This window comes from Trematomus bernacchii, unplaced genomic scaffold (genome assembly GCF_902827165.1).
Source record: "Trematomus bernacchii unplaced genomic scaffold, fTreBer1.1, whole genome shotgun sequence".
NCBI lineage: Eukaryota > Metazoa > Chordata > Actinopteri > Perciformes > Nototheniidae > Trematomus > Trematomus bernacchii.
Genome location: NW_022987662.1, coordinates 1,324,829 through 1,336,138, shown reverse-complemented (window position 1 = coordinate 1,336,138; position 11,310 = coordinate 1,324,829). Strand labels below are relative to the sequence as shown.

At 39.0% G+C, this 11,310-nt stretch overlaps 1 protein-coding gene across 1 annotated transcript in view; it reads left to right on the top strand.

Annotated features, from left to right (window-relative positions):
• Nucleotides 1-1,278: 1,278 nt before the first annotated feature.
• The window catches only part of dtnba (dystrobrevin, beta a), a gene marked incomplete in the record, with an annotated part of 20,992 nt that continues 10,960 nt past the window's right edge, over nucleotides 1,279-11,310 (top strand). The window contains 2 exon segments of the mRNA XM_034135688.1: nucleotides 1,279-1,543; nucleotides 7,420-7,471.

Here is an 11,310-nt window from a genome sequence, read left to right as displayed (position 1 = left end):
TTGTTGAATCACACTGGGCTGGTGAATTTCACAACGTCTGGGGAATGAAGGTTTGTCCAATACAATAAAAAGAGGAAGAGAGAGAGAGATTGAGTTGCATTGTGGCATTATTGTCAAATCTAGTCACTTATAGAATAGAGCATATTATTGTTGAGTTAAGTAGTGATGTATTAATGTGTACAGTTTGCTTTAATTTAAAGCAGAGGATTTGATTTGTCCGTGCTGCTGGCTTGTGAATTTCACCAAGGGATGCATATGTCCTATCCTATCCATGATAATAAATCAGAATGTATTTGTAAATTATATTTTATAACTTTGATCTTAAGGTAGCCCACTAATTAAAGCAGTATAGTAAAAAATGACTATATTTCCTCTGAATTAGATGAGTAGAAACTTACTGACATAGCAGAAAATGAAAATAATAAAACTAGGATATGAAACCTCAAGATTCTAGGCTATTTAAACATGGATCCCTGACATAACAAAATATGGGCCTGTGACAATTAGGTTTTACTTATGAAACATTGTTTTCGTTTGATCTCAAATCAATTACTGTATGTCATTATATCCACATCTTGAGTAAATCATGCTGTTATGTCGGGGAAAACTGCATTTGTAATTTTGAGATAATGAAATAGAAAACTCATGATCTCAAGAAAACAAATAAAAGTAGCCTAACTTTTCATGAAAGGAAGATGCTAAAATGTTTGAACCCTGTTATTTTGGGAAACAACATTTGTTATTTTGAAATGTGATATATAACTCATGGTCTTAAGAACACTAATTAAATGATCTTTTTGTTACAGAAAAACTTTGGCCATGGCTGTGTATGGCTTCCATTCTAAATGTAACTTTCGGATAAACTTTTCACTACTATTTTAAGTGTGATTATATATGTAAAAACGTCAGGCTACAATATTTGAGAGTATTTAGACTTCTTAGTTACTTTCCACCACTGAACTTATTGTAAAATATCCACAATTGTGCTTGATTAGCTCTAATAGCTCCAACTTCCAGTTAGCATGCTAGCAAGTGTTTAATTAGCAGAGCAAAAAAAGTAACGGTTGGAATGACGTTCAAGAGAGAACGTGAACCGTTGTAAATTGTACCGGTTAAAGCAACGGATAATGTGAACGATTTATACGCCATCTTTTCGCCATGAAAAATAAGTGAGTGGCAGTGAAACTACATTAAAAGTGTATTATTTCATGTAGAATCCGTAATTAGCCGGTTGTGTGTCAGCGGCACACACCGCTCACTGTCACCGGGGTGGGGAGGGGGCAGGACGGACCGAAGAGAGGAGTGACTTTTCTTTCAAAAATAGTACACTTCATCACGGCAGCAGCCACCGGTACAGCAGCTGAAACAGAGGAGGGTGTGAAACATGGCTCTTTAAGGAAATAAATAACGGGATATTATTATTTCAACACGGCGAAAAAAGGAAGCGGATATTTCTTTCAACTGAGAAGAAACTGCGTTTAAGTTAGAACCACACGTTTCAGTGTTGATATTTGGACACGAATACCTGCCGAAAATAGTCCCAGTGAGTAGACTCCTTTTTTACAGCCCGTTAAGGCATTAAACACAGCCTCAAAATTGTTTTTATGTTGTAGAATACGTAAAGCTGACTTGAAATGTATATATATTCGTGTGGTGGGTTAGAGGAACACATTCATTTCATTCGGGGGAACAAGGTGAACAGAGAGTTAAACTTTTCTGCAACATGGCCGCTCAGATGTCACATAGCTTACCAGAAGTAATGTTAGCAGGACTAAAATGAGCTTTGACTCAGTGTTTCTGAAATCTATGGCCACTCAATGTGTCCACAAAAGGACGTTGGAATATAGTTTTTGAAAAATGTGTCTAAATGCGTTGCCTTTCCTGTCTTGAGTGATTTAGTAGACCTAAGTCAAGCCCACTTTTCAAATCAAAACTACTATTGGTGTTTGACCCATAACTTTGCTAGTAGTGCAGTTTATATGGGAGGAACGTTTATCCATTCAACAATTCCATCAGAAAAACAATGTTACGTTACCTGGTCTATTGACAGACATTCAGGCTTTCTTGAACAGGTTTTTCTCAAATAGTCTGTGTCCTCTGTCAAATTTGGCACACTGCAAGTGTGGTTTAACTGCGTATGCACAATTACAATGTAACAAGCTGAATGGAAACAGATGCTTTAACAAACTCACTAGAGAGAATGTTATAATAAGGAAGCCAATGTTAGGGCTGATACATTATTTTATCAGACCAGTGAATTTAAATGGTTAAATCATTCAGAATAATATGCTTAAATAAACTATTAGCAGTCTAATAAATCATTGTATTTGACCTGTGGGGTCAGGTGAAATGATTCATCACACCACGACCTGCCAAAGGGTGTTATTGGAGACCGCCTGAGCATATTCTGCCAGGGCTAAGAGATCTCCACCCCTACACACAAAAATGTGTTTAGAGTATATATAAAGTGCAGATATTATAACAGTGTAAAGACACGGTAAAATAACTTCTAAATGACCTCCAACATTTTCATTGGTGTTGTTTCTCCACCAATGATTATGTGAATGCCAGAATAACATTCAAGTAGTTTTCTCTTTCAGCAATTGTTATTTACCATTGTTAAAGTACACAGCCACCGTCAAAGCAGCTCTGTATGTATGTCTTTGTTCATCAGATCAGCAGCTATGGATCAAACCTTTCCAATCTTTTGCTCCCAGTGGAGGAAACCAAACAGAGAGGGGTGGCAGTAACAGATTGGCTTTGTTCCAAACTGCCCCCTGAGGGTCTCCACTTTTCCCCTGCTATATGCTTATTGTGTTCTTTAATTGAGCAGAGGATTTTTTCACATCTTTAGCAGGGCAAAATGAGAGAGCAAAACAAGAATAAACAGCCCACATTTTCTTTCCGCCCTGCAAGTTATAACCAGGTATTAAAACAAATGTATCATATTCTCCCTAAACAAGTTTTCACTAGCTTAGTATTTAATATAAATGTACCTGCACACAATCCTTTGTGGTTAGTTTGTTCATATCACTGTCTCCATATGGAAATATTTGAGTTGTTTAGCTGATTTACAGTAGTGCTGAACTGTGTTACTGTCTCCACTGTGGGTGGGAAGATAATAGCCGAGGGGGTGAAACCTATGATTAGCAGAACAGTCATTCCTATCTAGCCTCTGGTTTATATAATTTCTCACAAGTTAAATTACAGTGACATCTAAGAATTGCTCATTTTGAATATAAGAGCAGTTGGATGGACATCAGAGCGCTCTATGATAGCTTGCAAAATAGCATTAAAACAAATTAAAGTTAAATATTTAGGTCTGTGGCTGAGAGCCTGAATGAGTGGGTCTTTTGTGGAAAAGTGGAGTTAAATCTGAGGATTCCTTTTGTATTTTGTCCCTAAAATCTTTCATATGAACTAGAAAGCTGGTTATATATGTGTTCAAGTTTGTCAGGCTGCAAATTCAATGTTGACAGATGCAACATTCCTCTCCTTCTTACATGCACTCTGCTTTTGTTAGTACACAACTCTCACTTCTATCTTTTTTTCTGTCTTTGTATATTTCACCATCTCAGTTTCTAACTCTTTACTTCCTTCCTGCTTCTTAGCAAATCTTAATTTCTCCTTCTTCTTATCTCTTACTAAATGCATAACACTTTCTCTCTTTATTTCATGCTTTCTTTCTTTGCAATAGGCATGCTCCCCTTACATCTTTCTGGGCATAGTACCACCCCACCCCACCCAAAAGCCAGATCTGTTCAAGCTAGATTTAAGTCTGCTTTATCCAGCTGAAGGTCTAGGGTTTGTGTAAATATAAATGGCCGTGAGAGCAACATGATAAAAGGACACACAGGCTATGTTCAGAGTGAGCATTGTGTTTCTTTTAAACAATGCAGGGGTCTGTGTTGGTGGGACGTGTTGCTTCAGGTACTGGTGGATTAAGAGGATCAAGTCCAATCCAGGAAGGCCCAATTCAGTAATAGTTTGACAAGTTTGAGGGCTTTTCTGATGCCAATTCAATAGATAATTAATAATAGTGCAACACCTGATTTTACAACTTTGTAAGTTATAATTTCAGCAGTTGTTTTTTAGCTTTTTTTTTGCAACAAATACTAGTCATTGTCCTACTGTATAATGTTTGCTTGAAAGCATTTGCTTGGCCAATGCAACATCTGATTGTATGACATTGTATTGCACCGTGGCAAATTTGAGCAACATTCTTTTGCTTGATGAATATCTTTTTTGCCAAATACCTGTCAGAAACTTGGCACAGATGCCTGCTGTGTCAACGCTTACAAATATTCCTTCAATAAAAATAAGACAAGCTTTAAAAAAAATATAGAAAAGTGCATTTTTACAGTTTGGCTAAATCATAATCAATAAAAACCAACAATTTAAATTCTGTTCTTGTGGAAGATCTTTACTGGTGGTTCAGGGTGTGTGCTTTTTAATACATTTTAAACACTAAAGAGTCCATCTTTTGTGGAATAGCTAAATATCCTGGACCTGTAAAAGTCCTAGTCCTCCCAACACCCCTGGCATGCTAGATGTCCATCTTTAACATGTAACCGGAGATGTTTTGCTTCTGTTTTTACCTGCCTGGTGACAACCTGGGTCAGTCGGGCTCTCTCTTTGGCAGCACCGGGGTCAAAGGTCAGGGGGGACAGATTGGAGAAGCATTGAGAGGCTTCTGCTTTCCCTTCAACCCGCTTGTGATCAATGCAGTTGGAAAAGTTTCTCAGCATAAAAGAGGCTTTAAGAGAAGTTAAGAATTCGTAGAACGATAAATAATAGTTTGTTGCCCGTATTAAGTCTCCATTGATAGCCAGAGTACCATACCAACTACTAAAAAGAACATATTCATGCAGCTGATTGGAATCAATTCAGGATATTAAGGCTTCAAATGTGTTCTCCATTATATCTAAAAAAAATGGGTCAGGACATCTGAGACTGAGGCAAACCACTGGTGACGGCTGCAACGCTTCAACATTCCCTTAATAGAAGAGCTTTCAGAGGGAATGTGTTGGTCCTGCCAATGAGTTTCATCGATTTAGTGTGTTACAGTAAAGAGGCATTTAGAGGATAATTGGAGCCCATAGGTATTTTTGTGACGTCAGTTTCTAAAGCTGCTGCATACTGTACAACCAACACACACTCACACACACACTGGTCAGCTCATGTCATGCTGATAGTGAGAATAGCGAGCAGCTGCAAATGGTCATGTGATCATATGGCATGCATGGTGTGTGTGGTGTGCAGACTGAGGGTGGTAAACACCCTCTTACCCCTCTCTGGTACCACCTCGCCTGCCTGACGCCTGTTTCTGTATTTGTGTCCTCGCTGTGTTGCTTCTTCTGTCCAACAACCCTTGAGCTTTTTGGATTCACACACAGATCACACCGGTGAGTCGAGAGTGGGCGTAAGACAGAGTGTTTTTGAAGACTGTAGCTATCACGTCTTAAGAACAGGTGTGTAAGAGAGAGTTTTTATTTGTTTTCAGGAACATTTGCCTTCTTCAGGTGTCGGGCTGCACACACAAGTGTAACCACTGCTCTGATGAGATACTGTGAGAGTATGTGAGAGTGTGTGTGGGCATGTGTGTGTACGTGTGGTAAATGCACAGGTGCACTGGTTGGGTGGTCTGACTCTGCACTGATGTGCAATCCTCCTACACACACGATCACACAAATACTGTGTAGTGAGAAGAGCGTGAATAAGTAAATGTTGACGACGTTAAATGTCATAATATTTGCATCATGCTGTCATGCATGATAACTTGAGAAGGCTATAGGTTAATGTTCCGATAAATGGCTGCAAATAATGAATATCATTATAATGGACTTATTGATTGATCTCTGTATTATCATTGATGTATTTAATTTGTATTAAGACTACGGCCACACTATTTCCCTTATTCATTGTGATGTCAACTTGCTCGATACAAGTGGCACAAAAGGCTGTGATATATCAGAGACTTCCATGATTTTTTATTTGTTAGTTGAAAATGATTGATACTTAATTGATTATTCCGCTAAACACATCAGGTATGAATTCCAAACTTAAAATAAAGAAGTCTTTCCGTGCTTTGTTGAAGCTCGGTATCCTGATCTAACTGGTGTTAAGAAGTGAGAAAGTGGGCGGCATGTTATGAAAGTACAGCGGAACATCTAGTGGCATGTTGACAGTTTTCAATGTGATGATTCTGTCAAGTGTGGCATATGACGGTAACCAGATGCAAATAGAAACATCTAATTCTGGTCACTGATATCTCAACATGTCTGCTGATAATGTGATAGCAAACACATTTGAACATAGCTAGCCTATTGGCGTTAAGTATAGCATTGTGTTGCAGGTTGTTGTGGCATTTTAACTTTCATCTCAAATATAGTCAAATACTCACTTACTGTATAAGCTATCTGTCTGTCTTGCTTGACACCCGCTGACAGCATGTGACTTCCTCTTGCCATGTGCTTGACTGATATTCAGGCTCGATATAGTTTACATAACTATATTTACTTTAGGTTGTCTTTGCATTCACACCTATCTGTTATAGCTGTATGCAGGAATTTAGCCTTAACATATGCAAGAGCATAATGATCCTGTTTGTATTCATTGTATCCATAAGGCTTGAGTTAGACTCTCTGTGGGACGATTATTTTGTAGTCTTTGTTGTTGACTTTGCTGCTGTGAGAGCTTGTTAAACAATGCCATGTCAGTTCCTTATAATTATCATATTTTCTTTTTGGGAGGGTTTTGTTGCCACCTGGCAGCGGTTCAGCATTTGCTGTCTTTTCTAATATTTTTCATCAAAACACTGAATAATTATTTCCAAATGCTCAAAACTTGTTTCCAGCTTCACAATAATATATTCTGGGCATATGTCAAGAAGATGAAGAACTTGGTTTGGATTGACTTTAATACATGTAATAACCTGAAATTATCCAAATTCCTGTGTTAAGGAGTAAATTGACAAGCGTGACTGTTTCATAAGTAGAGGGTGTACTTTGTGATCTGTTGCTATCATGCCCTGGTTTTAAGAAAATGATTAATATCCGTGATGGCTGATATCAGATACTACCAGTTAAAGTCTTTCATTCAGAAATGCATCAGTCATAAATACAAAAAATGATTAAATGTAACATAAATATGCACTATTAAAGGATGTTAGCTGTTTTTAGAGACGATCCCTTTTCACATCAGCTGTGACAACAAACAATAAATAACAAGAATGTATTCATAGAAAAATTGATGTTTATAGGTCTACAGAATGTATAGAGATGTGGGAGAGTGTGTACCCGACCGGTTGTGTTTTGTGTGTGTCCTTCGCTATCCACAAAGAACTTTTGACATTATTGTCTACAGACTGAAAAGACTTTTCAAATTGCTTTTCTCTTCTCTCTCTCTTCTCTTCTCCAGACCCTCCATTATTGAAGCTCCTCTGTCCTGTGTGACCCCCTGACACAGAAAGGTATGACCACACACACACACACACACACACACACACACACACACACACACACACACACACACACACACACACACACACACACACTCACACTCACACTCACACTCACACTCACACTCACACTCACACTCACTGAACATGTAAGCATTCAACTATGTTTTATAAACCCATCTTAAGCCAGAAGTGTTGTGTGACTGAAAGTGTGTCCTCTCTCTCTCTGTGGATTGTGTGTGCTGTTTGTTTCGGTAAAGCTCAGCAAATGTCAGCCATAATAAAACACCACGGTGCAACAGAGCAGTGTGCATTGCCACCCACACAAACACCGAAAAGCAGCACACATGCTCATACCTTTCTCCACTTCCGTTCACTTTGTTGTCTTCCTCTTATCTTCTGTACTTAACTTTGCAAAACAGAGACACGGCACAAAGTACTCTGTCAGACATCTGTTGCTAAAACTTGGGGTTTTCCATTAAGTGTATGGAGGCATTTCTATACACCGATAAGTGGTAACAAATCTAGATGTTCACTGCTTATGATTCACTAATACAGTTGTTTGATTTGTCCACAAAGCTCTTCATCAGGCAGCAACCTCATGGTCTGAAAATGTAAGCCTATGTGGAATTTCCACTGCTCTGTCCTGATGTGTAGAAGTCTTTGAGAAAATCTTCTTTACTTGATTTATTACCTCGAAATGAGTTTATGGTCTTAATTGCTAGGTCCAAGTCTTCTCCAATACAGCATGCTGTTTATTTTGTAAATTAGAGTTAAAAGGACAATAAAGCTGGGTGTGCTCTAGGGCGGGATTCCCTGTGATTGACGGGTCGTTACCAGGGCGATGTTTGAGCTCCCCTCTGTGTTATTGTCTTACAACTTTAACCCTCTCAGTGTGTTTTTAGTCAATGAAAGTTAGATGTTACATTTTGGTCGCAGAACATATTTATTTCACACTATCAATGTCATTATCAATTTGATATGTAATCCAAAGAAATGTCTCTTCTACCGTCCCAAATAATGCAATGACTTTATGTTTTAACAGCCTAAAAAATGTTCACAATTGTCATAACTAAAACATTGTATTTTCTGCCATGTGCGTCAAATAGTCCAGCCTGAAATATCTAACTGTAACTTGAATGGTTTCAGGATAATGATGTGTTTACCTCCAATAACATTAAGCTCGATTTGATTATTCTTATTATTTTGAGTTAACTTTGGTAAGGTTGCTACAGGCAACACCATTTATTTATGACACAGGGACCTGGGTAAAAGTCTGTTTGAGTTGGACATCACTTTTATCCAATATATGGATGTATTTTCTGCGACCAACCTTTTTTCCTTTGACCCAGTGATTGGGAAAACGGCAGCCAGGCAGTTCCTGGCCCTCTGATTCAGTTGGGGGTAATTGCGGGAAGGATAATTATATCTAAGATAGTTTGCAAGGTTAAAATAGGAGGCAAACCTCACCGACCAAATGTTCCCCCATGTCAACTTTACACCAACAGACAGACAGACATAGACAGACAGGGTGTAGTTATCACTGAGGCTGGAAATAACAATTACTCACCATGGGAGTCCAGGGTGGTAACTGGTGATCTACGGGGAGACTCTTTTTGTGGCTTTTGTAACATCCAAAGCTCTTCTATAAATCTATAATGAGTCTCTATAAAACTGTGGTATCAACACATTTTGTTGGACTCACATGCAACCACCTGTTCAGTTTCTTTAAAGGATCTAGTTCACCATTTAGGAAAACTCATTTGCTTGCTGTAATCTGACAGCGTGTTTCCCAAAAGGTCAAACTATTGCTTTAACACTTAATAATTGATCTGCCTTGTTCAAGGACTTCTCTGTAATTGAGGTCAGTGTTGGCAAGGGGGACAAATACTCAAGATTTAACACTCGGTTTTTAAGATCTGCAGGAGGGCAGGGTCACGGTTGGCAGGTCTTTTAATTCTCCTGCTATGAAGGAGTCAGCATGTCCCAGTTTGCACATTTATTTATCCTGAGGAATTTTGTTTTCCCCTAAGTTTCATTTCAAATGATGATGCCTATCTAAGACCCACTCTATTTCCTGTGCAGACCCAGAACTGCAATGCCAAACAAGCAAACTATCTGATTATTGTTCTGTAACATGAGTCAGTGAGTAAGATGTTTCATCAAATTAACTGGCAACTTTTTTAAGAAGAAACAAAGTTATTTAAAGGAATCGAGCCAAAAACACCAAGCAAATAATGGTAACAGCTTTCTAAAGGTTTGGATATGCTACTTTGCTTGTTTTTATGCAATCATCTACATATCTTTTGATTTGGACTGTTGGTTTTGGTTGAAAATAAAATATGAAAATTGATGACCTCAGGCGTCCCCAAACACGTGGGCAACAATAAAACCGGATCCCTCTCCTTTTATAGTTGTAAACTCAGAAAACACGTCCCAAATCAGAGCTGCACGTGTAAAATATATCTCTCTCCTAACTCAGCTCCTGATGTATCTGTATCCCAGTTTTTTAATCAAATATATGTCTGAGATATTTAGCAGTTTTGGTCTGGTAACATGAGATGTCCTCTAGGCTCTAACAAAGGTTGCAGAGTGTGTTTCTGGTGTCTCACTCAAGGGCATTTTGAAGGAGTGGCATGACTGTTGCTATAAGTTGATAATATTTTGATCATTATAGAGAAAGTTACACTTAACTGACTGGTAGTATCAGCAGCTTTTAGAGCGAACAGCTGTATACAGAGTGTGTGATTGTAAGAGAGAGAGTGTGTGTGTGTCTGAAAGAGCGGGTGTGTGAGAGAGAGTGACTGGAAAGGGGAATCTTGCCTTTGTCCTGGATGAAGCCATGAAGTCTCCTGGGAAGCCTTTCAAATCCCTCTGGAATGTGTGTGGTGTGTGTGTGGTGTGTGTGTGTGTGTGTGTGTGTGTGTGTGTGTGGTGTGTGTTGTGTGTGGTGTGGTGTGTGTGTGTGTGTAGTGTGGTGGTGTGTGTGTGTGTGTGTGTGTGGTGTGTGTGTGTGTGTGTGTGGGGTGTGTGCTGTGGTAGTGTGTGTGTGTGTGATGTCGGGTGTGTGTGCTGGCTAGTGTGGTAGTGTGTGTGTGTGTGTGGTGGTGTGTGTGTGTGTGTTGTGAATGAGTGTTGTGTGTGGTGTGTTGTGTGTCGTGTGTAGTGTGGTTGTGTTGGTGTTGGTGTGTGTGTGTGTGTGATTGGTGGGTGTGTGTGTGTGTGTGTGTGTGTGTGTGCTGTGTGTGTGTGTGTGTGTGTGTGTGTGCGTTGGGGGTTGGGCTTTGCCCACCCTTTCTCCACCGGCCTGGCCAATATTTTGTGGCGTGTCACTTCGGTGGTTTAGTGTAACTGTTACCATGGCGACTGATATCCTGCAGTGTTACCTGACAGCAGTGGTTTACAGCTAACTTTTTTTTCTTCCTTCATACTCCATTTTTTGTGTTAATTCCTCGCTTTCTTTTCTTTCTCCGATTTCTCTGTCGGAATTTTCCTCCTAGTTTGTCTTGTACTTGTGGTTTTTAAAGTAAGACATTTTATTAAAAAAACAATAAAAGGCATAGGCATTTTATTGTTTCTCTTTTTTATTCTTTAATTACTTAATTCCTTCTTTCCTTCTTACTTACTGTCTTTTTTCTTTTCTTTCTTTCTTTCTTTCTTCTGGTCTTTCTTTCTTTCTGTTACAGTCCGCCCTTCCTCTCTTTATCTCTGTGCCCTTGTTAAGTTGTGTAAATGCCAGCCTGCAGATCAGATTTCCTCAGCTGCTCTCATTAATGTGTTTATTTACCGAGCACTCAGCTCATCCTCTGGTGGCCCTGAATTTGACTCTGAGCTGCTGCCTGTAGTTAGTG